Source organism: Capsicum annuum, chromosome 9 (genome assembly GCF_002878395.1).
Source record: "Capsicum annuum cultivar UCD-10X-F1 chromosome 9, UCD10Xv1.1, whole genome shotgun sequence".
Taxonomy (NCBI): domain Eukaryota; kingdom Viridiplantae; phylum Streptophyta; class Magnoliopsida; order Solanales; family Solanaceae; genus Capsicum; species Capsicum annuum.
Genome location: NC_061119.1, coordinates 88280098 through 88291899, shown reverse-complemented (window position 1 = coordinate 88291899; position 11802 = coordinate 88280098).

Below are 11802 nucleotides of genomic sequence, written 5' to 3'. Positions count from 1 at the left end.
TTGAGCTTTATGATATGCCAAAATTATAACTCTCTTACGAGAGGTAAGCGGTCGCTGTCAAATATAGAACCCAACTGGGTTGGGTGTCGAATCCTATTGGGAATACCGTGTTCACTAAGTACTGTGATTGTTATTAGACTATTGATCTATGGCTCTAAAATAAAGGGGGTTTGGAAATATTAACGGTGTTCTTTTGTGTTGATGTTCCAAAAAAGCCAAGCTACTGAGATTAAATGTAGATGTAGTTCCAATGATAATAAATTAGTTAGAGTTATGCTCACCAAGATGTTCAAGCAACTAGGGTTGTGAGTTTATGTTCAAAGTCTAACTTATGTATCCAATTGCAAGAATTATTAAATTCTAAAGATTACCCACATGTTTCTCAACCTAATAAGTATTTCACCCTTTAATTCTCTCGAACTTAAAGGATTCATGCATTATTCAATAACACTCTCATGAGGGTTGATCCTGCTAACGCATCAACCCATTAACCAAAAGGGTAAACCTATGAAGCTCATATGAATTATTTCTTTTCACAATATCCACTTTCTTGTCAGAAGAGTCGAGTTCATGGGATCACTTCTCAAGTTTGCAACCAAGAGATGTGATTAAAATGAAGAAAGATTCATGCAATTTTGATAGATGTTAGAAGAAAAACCCATTCACAACCCCAAAATAGTTCTCTATGTCAAGGCTCCCATAACCCTAGTTATGGGAATTTAGCTACTCATCTCCATGTCAGAAATAAAAGTTATATTGATGTTCATAAATAACTTCAGAAGAGTACTTACAAAAGTCACAATATTGATCTTCTCTATATTCTATGGAAAAATATGAAAACTAATAATCACCTCTTAATCTCTAGGTTCCAATCTCAATGACAAGTAGTAAAAAGCTCTTAATAGAGGAGTAAGTATGAAACTGAAGACAAAAGATGCCTACTAAACCCTAATACTTGGTATTTATATTTTCCTAGCTAAAAGGATTTAAAATTCGAAATCATAAAATTTGCATCCAAAGTGACGGCCAAATTGGTGGTTCGTCATAAGTTGGCGGTCCACCATTTGGCCTGTCGCTGCTGATCTGGGTAGGTCACTTTCTAGATAAGACTGACAGCGAAATTGGTGGTCCATCACAAGACTGACGATCCACCATTTGGTCCGTCGCTGAGTCCTTCAAGGGTCCAGGTTCTTGACGAACTTTGACGGCCAACTTGGTGGTCCATCATAAGACTGATGGTCCACCACTTGGTTTGTCATTGAGTCCTTTAGGGAGCCTGGTTTTAGATGACACTGACGGCCAAATTAGTGGTCCATCACAAGACTGCTGATCTATCATTTGGTCTGTCGCTGCAAGGCCTGAAGTCTTGGGTTCTATTTAGGCCCGACGGTCAAGTTGGTGATATGTTGCAAGACTGATGGTCCACCATTTTGACCGTCAGAAGTTTTTTTCTGCCACTTCTCTGAGACTTTTTCTTCAACTAGATGCTTACCCTGAAACATTAAAAACCAAAATTAAACATAACCTTAGTTCCTTGAAAACATACAACTTTCTCAAGAAAATGATGCAAAATATTTTGTTGAAAGCCAGAACATCAACACCCTCAACTTAAGATCATTGCTTGTCCTCAAGCAACTCAGCATCCAATTGTAAGCATGAACCATATCATGATAAGCAACCAACTAATGAATCACTTTGTGTAACCATTCACTCATAATTTCACTCACATAAGTTTCAACCAACATGTTCTACACCCAATATTTATTATAATTCAGAACACGTAACATGGATGTCATGACCCATAACGAACAATAAAAATAAGCAAAACTCCAGTTGCCCTCACAACAATGAAGTTCACCACTCTTTATACTATGTAGACACTATCTAAACTCTCACGCTTATCAAAAAAGTTACAAGCATAGTCCAGGTACCCATAGACTTGCCCTTTCCATTTACACACCCTCAAAGTTGATTCGCTAGGCTCAAATAGGTCTTTTCTAGGCTTGTAATAAGGCTTCAGGCTAGGTGAGGGTATTTTTTTGGGTAAAGTGACTCATTAAGTCTTAACTCTCATTGCCCTAACAACTTTTCATCCCCAAGCTGCTGTTTTAATCAACTTGCTTACAATAATTTTTTTTTCAAGCATCAACCACCCTCAACTTATGCGGATGCAATAAGCTAAGGTGCATAATATCTTTGAACAGATCAGGGCCAAATGCCTTTAAACTATATTCTAAACCAACTTTCCACTGGGTGCTTACATTTTGACAATAGCCACCCTCAACTTAGGTGTTTTACTTAAGTTGAGGTGAATAATGCCCAATATTGGGTCAGGGCCAGAGTTGAATGCTAATGCCCTATAGAGAGTTAATTATAGTTATAGAAAATGAAGAAAACTACTAAAAAGCTCAAAACGGGTTCAAGTAAGAGAAAAATCTTAGAGAGGTTAATTATTTAGGCTAAGTGGACTAAAAATACAAGGAGGCCTGTCATCCTATCCTATTGAATTAGTTAAAGAATAGTATCAATGACTCATGCAAGTTCTAGGCACTACACTATGCAAGAATTCAAGACAAATCTTTACACGCACAGTTGCAACTGAGTTAAACTTCTTCTGCTGCTCTTAGGATTTCCATCACATGATTCATGCACCTCTTACATGTTAATGCCAAATGCAGACTCACTGAAGGTTATGCACACATGCTACATAATTAGAGTAAATAATTACACATGCATGCTCATAGTCTTATTCCAACATCATTTATTATTCATATCTACAAAGGGATACTAGAATAGAGAAATTTTTTATAAATAACATTAAAAACTCATATTTACATCACAAGCTTAGAAAATTAGAGATGCAAAAATAAAACACCCTAGACATGCCGATTCTACTAGATAGCACATGGAGGGAAAAGAGATCGGCAACACAACCCACCATGGTACAAGTACACCACCCCCACAGAAAAATAGATGCATTGTCCTCAAAGCACTGATTTAAAGCACAAGGAAATAGTTTTACTTGTTTTGCCTCTTATTCATTTAAGGTGTCTGTGTAGTGTGGCGAGGCTCCTGCGTCCTCTCATAGTGAAATGTTGGCCCCTATGGTGGTAGGAGCGCTCACAACCTCACTATCTAAGATTGGAGAAATCGTCTCTTGAACAGATCCTGCACTGATCCCCTTTGCTGGGGAAGCACTAGTGGATACCCCCGCTGCTTCATCTTCTTCTTTCTTTTTCTTCTTTTCTTCATCCTTCAGTGACTTCTTTCGAGCTCTCTTAATACCATGCTATTCTCATTATTTTGGTGTCATTTCTTCTCTCTTTCTCCTCTTTGCTTCTTTCCTTACAACTTTTACATCCATTTTCTCCTTTTCTTTATCCTTCATTGGTTTTCCCATCAAGTCTACAGTACCCTTATTAATATCAATTTTCACCAAGGTTGGGTTGAAATAGGCTGCTGTGGCTGCTTACTCTTCAGCTCTGCAATATCCACCTTTGCTTGTTTAAATTCAGCCATCAGCTTGGTAAGGTCGGGGAGGGACAGTGAATCGAGCCTTTTGTTGGTATGAAGTTCCATGGTGTCCATACTAGTCTGAATGGTTTGGAATGGATGAAATGAATCATCCATGATCTCATCAACAAAGGGCTTGAAGTCTGCAACGCACTTATCTAACTATCTCTGAAACCTCTTTTGCGTCTTTACTGACTTAGTAAAGTTTTCTGGTGTGAACCTGTATTCAGCAAAATCTGATCCACCCATAGATTGTACATAACCTAACCCTATAGATGTGCCTTGGGGTATGTACTCGGGTGGAACATAGGTGGTAATGGGCAAAGGTATACCTGTGGGCATCTCTGTAGTATCAGGAGCTGGTGCAGATTGAGTCTGATAAGCTAGAGGCTTAGTGAAACGTATCTCAAACTTTGAGTTGTCTTTCAACTTATCAAGTTCTTGTTTGTGTATTGCCTGGATTTCATTGTCTACTCCGCTAATCAAGGGCACACTAGCCTGTCTGCATAAAGCCCTGATTAAGCACGAAAATGGCAATGAACTAGCGATTTTGTGTCGCCTCACAAACATCTCATCTGTAATTATCTAACGAAATTCAATTTGAAGCCATGAGAATAATCTAACCACCAACACAACTCTATTTTTATCCAAGTTTCCATCCCCCTTTGTTGGAATTAACCTCAAACGAACAATAGCCCATCAGAATTTAGCCTTAAAACTAAGGGAGTATTTTACAATACGCTCCCGTGAGTTGGTCAAGCAAGAGGGGTTACCATCTTTAGTTACGAATAAGGCCACCCAAGGTCTTCGAGCGGAAACATTTCTCAATCTGTAGTCAAGATCAGGCACAACAAGCAAGGACTCGTACTCTAGTCTAAACAACATTCTATTAATTATTTGGGATGAAATATCAACAATGACTCCTCGGATAGGTATAGACTCTCTGTTCAGAAAATTTGTTATTGATGTCCCCTTTGGGCAATCCTGTTCTACCAGTGCAAGGTAATTTACCAAGAATTCTCTTACCCAATTTGGTTGATAGGCTCACAGTTGCTGGCTTATCCATGCTAGTTCATACTCGTTGAACCAACGTTCCAACTCTGGATATTCATGTAAGTCCTTGGTCACAATATGATTCTCTTCCATAAATGACCTTTTGATTCCTCTCGCAGTGGGTGTTAACCCATCATAGAACTTTTCATGTACTCCCTCTATCTGCCATCTAATGCCTCCCAAACTTGAGGATCCTTACGTCTGACAATGTTAGCATCCTCAGGTTCAGTTTCTACGTTATCTGCTTTAACCTGCCCTTCTACATTGGCATCCTCAGTTTCAACATCAGTTGACTCAGGTGGAGTGACATCAATGTGGCCTCGTCTGGGCTCGAACTGGTACTACTAGTACTATCCTCACTATCCTCTTCAGACTGGGAGAGTGGGGGATTTTCCCATCCATGTTATTTGGTGTTGTATCCAAATACAAGTTCGTCGCCACCCCTCTGAGATCTTCCTCCTCTGTTTACTAGTAGTTTGGGAGCTATAGCACCTGAAAAAGAGGTAAGAAATTAATCCACAACAAAAATCTATTAAATCAGTGCATTTCATAACTTAACGGACAAAATGTTGGTTCACCATTGGTGGACGGTCCACCACTTTAGCTGTCGAGCCTTATCCAGTGTCCTGGAATTTTTATAGCCCTACGACAATTAGGTTGGTGGTCCATTGCAAATATGTGGGTCCACCATTTTAACCGTTGCAGCCCCTTCTTCAGGTTTAGCTTTTAACTAGGCATATATTCGAGCATTTGTTAAGAAATGTTGTTTATTTAGGAACATTTGACAACCATAACACAATCAAGCATAAATTTTCACATTTTAATCATGTAGGTTACTCAGACTTCACCTAAGCAGATTATGCTCAAACTCCTATTTGAAAACTTTCATCAATTAAAGGCAATAGAACTATAACAAGATGCTAATTCCTTTACAAAACAAATTGCCAAATACAACCCACAACTGAATACGTCATTTAGACAAAGAAGAATAGAATTATGCACATACCTTGGTTCTACAGAGAGATAAGATTGCAACTTCAGAGAATAATACTAATAATTCAAACAAATCTTCAATTGAGATCTCAACTTGATTATGATGAAGAGAAAAAGAAGGGTGGATGTGTTTAAATAAGATAAAAGGAAGGAGATGTAGAGTCCTAGAGGTAGTAAGTTCCTTCAGATTCCTTGAACCCAAAGGGAGTTGAACAATTGAAGGAGTTGAAGGGGTTACAACGCATGTAACCGCCCTTTTTTAATCACTTAAAAACCTTTTGGGTCAAATATAGGCCATTTAAAAAGGCTTCAGAGTCAACCCGACCCAACCCAGGACTAGGGTTAAAGCAACGCCAGGCCTGATGGTCCATCAAATATTTGACGGTCCACCAGGTCAGCCGTCCAAACTTACCAAGAACTGAGCACTTCTGCTTTATTGCAACGGTCATGAGGATGGTCCACTTTATTTTTGATGGTCCACCAAAGTCACCATCGTACCTTACCAAAACCTAGGTCATCTAGGTTGATTTTGATGGTCGATTAGATGGTCCACCACCTTTGGGGTGATTCACCACTTTAACCATCAATTTGATCCAATGAGTGAATTTGTCTACTCATTTGCAACGGAGGAAATAGTGAACAGTCATAGGAATGATGTTCCACCAAATTGGCTGCCACTTTTATTCCAATGGATCAGGTTTTTACCCTTATTTTGACTATACCGTTCCTCCTTTTTGCTGTAATTTTAATCCTGCATACTTCTCAAATACATCAAAAATACACTAATAACAACAAACTTAATTTAATAAATGCTTTACAATAACACATTATGGGTTGCCTCCCATTAGCACCTAATTTATTATCGTGGCATGACTCAGTTATCTCGATTACTCAAACTTCATCAAGATAGAAAATAGCAAATTCTTTATTGAGTCCTTTAGACTGATATGTAGTTTCACACGTTGCCCATTCACCTTGAAGACACTACCGTCTTTATTTTCAAGTTCCACTACTCCAGATGAGTAGATTTGACATACTTTAAATGGGCCAGACCATTTGGATTTGAGCTTACCTGGAAACAGTTTGAGTTTAGAGTTGAATAGAACCACTAAGTCACCTTTTTGAAACTCCCTCTTTTTAATTCTTTGATCATGGTATTTCTTCATTCGTTCCTTATACAGGTTGGCTCTCTCATAAGCTCCAAGATGGAACTCATCCATCTTATTAATATGACCCAGTTTTATATTTTCTGCCTCATTCTAGTTCAGATTAAGATGCTTCAGTGCCCACAGTGCTTTATGCTCTAGCTCAATTGGCAAATGGCATGCCTTGCCATAAATCAATTGGTAGGGCGACATGCCAGTAGGTGTCTTGAAAGATGTTCGATATGCCCATAATGCATCATTCAACTTCCTAGACCAATCTATCCTGCTAGCATTCACAGTCTTGGCAAGGATAGCCTTGATTTCTCGATTGGAGATCTCCACTTGCCCACTTGTTTGTGGGTGATATGGAATAGCTACCTTATGCTACTTAACCCCATATTTTACTAATGCAACTTGGAATATCTTGTTGGAAAAGTGAGATCCTCCATCGCTTATGATGGTATATGGTACCCCAAAACGAGAGAAGATATTTCTCTTTAAAAATACAACAAACCGCTTTACTTCATCATCTGCCAGAGCTACAACCTCAACCCATTTTGATATGTAGTCAACAACAACAAGTATGTACTTTATTCCAAATGAGCTCACGAAAGTCCCCATGAAGTCTATGCCCCACACATCAAATAATTCTACCTCCAGAATTTTAGACATTGGCATCTCATGGTGCTTTGAGATGGACCCTTGACTTTGACATCGGTCACATCCCTTCACGAACTTATTGGCATCCTTGAACAAAGAGGGCCAATAGTAACCACTCTGAATCACTTTCCTTGCAGTTCGATCACCTATGTGGTGACCTCCAACTGGGGAAACATGGCTTGCTTCCAATATACTCAGCATTTCTACTTCTGGGATGCACCGTCTAATAATACCATCTGCACATCATCGAAAAAGATGTAGCTCATTCCAGAAGTAATGGGTCACATCATAAAGGAACTTTTTTCTTTGATGAAAGGAAAGATTTTCTTGTACCACCTCACTTACCACATAATTCATGAAGTCAGCATACTGAGGCACTTTTTTGAGAACTACAGCCAATACTTTCTCATCAGGAAAGGAATCATCAATCTCAAGCCCATCTTTTACTGCTTGCTCGCCTTCAATCCTGGATAAGTGATCAGCCACTTGATTTTCACATCCCTTACAATTCTTGACCTCGAAGTCAAATTCCTAAAGTAGTAACAACTACTGGATCAACCTTGGTTTAGCGTCCTTTTTCTCCATAAGCTACCTCAAGGCAGTGTGGTCAGTGTGTACCACCACCTTAGTACCTAGAAAATATGCCCAAAACTTCTCAAAAGCATATACCACTGCTAGAAGTTCCTGCTCTGTGATGGTGTAGTTTTTTTGAGCTCTATTCAGTGCTTTGCTGGCATAATAAACTGGATGAAATATCTTTTCTTTCTTTTGCCCCAACACAGCTCCAAGGGCAACACCGCTTGTGTCATACATTATCTCAAATGGTTTTGACCAGTCTGGTGCAACAATGATAGGGGCCTCAACCAGCTTCCTCTTAAGGCATTCAAATGCCTTAATACAATTAGCGTCAAAGAAGAACTTAGTTTACTTCTCTAAAAGTTTGCAAAGTGGATTTGCAATTTTAGAGAAGTCCTTTATAAACCTCCAGTAAAAACCAGCGTGTCCAAGGAAACTACGCATCCCTTTCACTGAGATAGGAGGTGGTAGCTTCTCAATAACCTCTGTCTTGGCTCGATCGACCTCTAACCCTTTTTCTAAAATTTTGTGCCTGAGAACAACACCCCCTTCACCTTGAAGTGGTATTTCTCCCAATTAAGCCCAAGATTGAATTCCACATACTTCTGCAAAGCCTTACTCAAGTTCTCCAGACACAGCTCAAATGAATCTCTAACCACAAAAAATCATCCATGAATAAATCCAAGGTGTCCTCAACAATATCCTAGAAAATAGACGTCATACACCTTTGGAAGGTAGCGGGTGCATTACATAACCCAAACGGCATCCGCTTGAATATGAAAGTGCTATATGGGTATGTGAACACCATCTTCTCCTGATCTTTAGGAGCAATACAGATCTGATTGTAGCCAGAATATGCATCCAAAAAGAAATACCACCCCCTTCCTACCAATCAATCAAGCATTTGATCCATGAAGGGCATTGGGAGGTGGTCCTTTAAAGTCCATGAGTTTAGTTTGTGGTAGTTCATGAAAACTCTCCAACTAGTTATAGTACTGAGAAGAATCAACTCGTTCTTTTAATTTGCAACAACAGTCATACCCTCTTTCTTAGGCACACATTGAATCGGGCTTACCCATTTACTGTCAAAAATAGGATAAACCACTCCTGTATCTTTTCACTTAATAATTTCCTTCTTAATTACCTCTTGTATTGGTGGGTTAAGTCGGCATTAATACTTAATGGTAGGAGTACATTGTTTCTTAAGTTGTATCTTATGAGTGTAGATGCTAGAAGAAATGCCAATAATATCAGCAATAGTCCAGCCTATTGCTCTTTTGTATCTTTGAAGCACCGAAACAAGTGCTTCCACCTGCTGCTCACCCAGGTCAGCTGCAATAATAATAGGTAGTGTATTCCCACTACCCAGGAACACATACCTCAAATGACTGGGTAACTCTTTCAGCTCTAGGATAGGTGGTTCTTCTATAGAGGGCTTAGCAGGTGGACTAAAATGATTTTCTAAGTCTAAGTACAAATTCTTAGGGGCATATGAATAAGACCCCATGCCCGTTAAGGCACATACAGTCTCCTCATAATCTTCTATACTATCCTAATTAAAATTCATCAACACTGCAGCCAAGGTTTCAACAACAAATTTCTCTTCTATCGGCACTTCCTGCTCTTCCTTATAATAGACATCTACAATGGAAAACACATTCATTTCTTTCTGCTACTTCATTGATTGGCATACATCAAATTGTACCACTTCATCATTCAGCCTGAATAAAAGCTCATTATTTCGCAAGTCAATCAGCACACTTTCGATTAAGAGAAAAGGCCAACCCAAGATTATGGGCACCTTGAAATCCACCTCACAATCCATAATAACAAAATCTGCAGAAAATAAGAAACTAGCAACCTTCACCAATACATCATACAAAATACCAATAGGTCATTTGACCGACCTATCCGCCATTAGAAGTTGTATGTTAGTAGGTGTGGGATCTTCTAAGCCCAACTTTTTGTAAACAGCTAGCGACATCAGATTGATGTTAGCTCCCAGGTCGCACAGAGCTTTTCCTAAGTCAAGAGGTCCAATAGTCCATGGGATATTAAATGCTCTCGGATCTGCCTTTTTTTGCACCAGAGACCTTATGGAAATAGCACCACAATGATACAAATTGTCCATCTACTAAAAGCTAATCGACCTCTTCTTTGTGATGAGTTCTTTCATGAACTTTTCATACCCAGGCATTTGGTCTAATGCCTCCACCAGTGGTAGATTAATCCTCAACTACTTCAGCATAGCCATGAATTTGCTGAACTTTGTGCCATCGGCTTTCTTGTTCAACCGATGAGAAAATGGAGGAGGTGACTTTGGAAAAATGGTAACCACCACTTCAGCCTCCTTTCCCTTATTCTTTTTAAACTCATCAACCTACTGACTGTTGGGTGGTGTGTCATCAATAACCTCATTCAATTTTCTAGACTCCGTCGGATGATAAATCTTTTTTTTTTAATACCATCGGTTATAATATCAACCATAGGCTTAGCCGCAAGAGGGCCTGCCAATACCTTACAACTTTTAGTAGTGATAGCCATGCAAGAGCCATTATTTTGTGGGGTTTGAATAGTATCACTTGGCAATGGTCCAGTCTTTCTCTAATTTAAAGCTACCGATAGCTGACTCATTTGTTGCTCCAACTATTTGTTAGAGGTAGAGTGCGAGTTCACCAATTGACTCATAGAAGATAAATAACTCTTCATGGTAGTCACTCCAGAGTTGGTAGCTTCAACTCCCTTTAATAATTTCTCCATCATATCCTCCATGGACATCTTACTAGAGCTATTTGCAACACTATCTCTGCTTTTGAAAGGTACATATAGCCTACTTCTATCATTCTTACCTTTCCAATTTTTTTGCTCCCTATCCTTATAACCAGCTTTATCGTAGTAGTTCCAACCTTAATTTCCTTGGCTATTGTCTCAGAAATCCCCTGATTATTTAAATAGTTAGCCTCTTCTTCTGAATCAGAATCATCTCTACCTTTAGCCTCAATAGCCTTAAATTTTTCAGTCTTTGCAACTAATAGATGCTTGGTCAACAGATCCATTTGTGTCTTTAAGTGTGCCATGTCTTGATCATGTTCTTCCTCTTTCTTACATTGTTCCATATTCATGCCAATAGACACAACAGAGCTTGCTACCATAGAATCCTTGGTATGCCAAGCTCTGCTTTGTTTGGTCATCCAGTCAAGCATCTCTGATGCCTCTTAAAATGTGAGATCCACAAATGATTCCCCTATAACATTATCAATAACTGGCTTCATAATAGAGTTTAAATCTAGATAAAAAGTCTCTATCTGATGAATATCTATCATATAATGGTTTAGACACTGCATCAGCTTCTTTTTAAATCTTTCCCATATCTCATGAAGGGCTTCAATTGGGAGCTGCCTAAAGTTACTGATCTCATCCCTCAACTGTACCCTTCTAGAAGGCGGAAAGAACCTTTCAAGGAAAGCCTCTTTCAATTGCCTCTAATTGGTTATGGAATTGGGCGTCAGCTCATTAAGCCATAATGTTGCCTTCCCAGATAGACACAGAAATAAATGAAGCCGAATGATATTTTGTCCCACTCCTAGGTTATCAAAGGACTTGCAAATAGTGACAAAATTCACTAAATGTATATTAGGATCATTTTCATGGAGTCCACCAAACAACCCCTTCATATGAAGGAGCTGGATCATTGTACTGGTAATATTAAACTTTGCTCCTAGTGTTAGAGGTGGTGGAATAATAGCTACAGTGGCACCAACTCTGTCCATTCTATTTTCATCATCATTAAGATTAAATTGAATAGCTTGACGATCGGGTCTTACCCTGAAAGGATGATTTCTGTTCATATTTTTGTTTATTG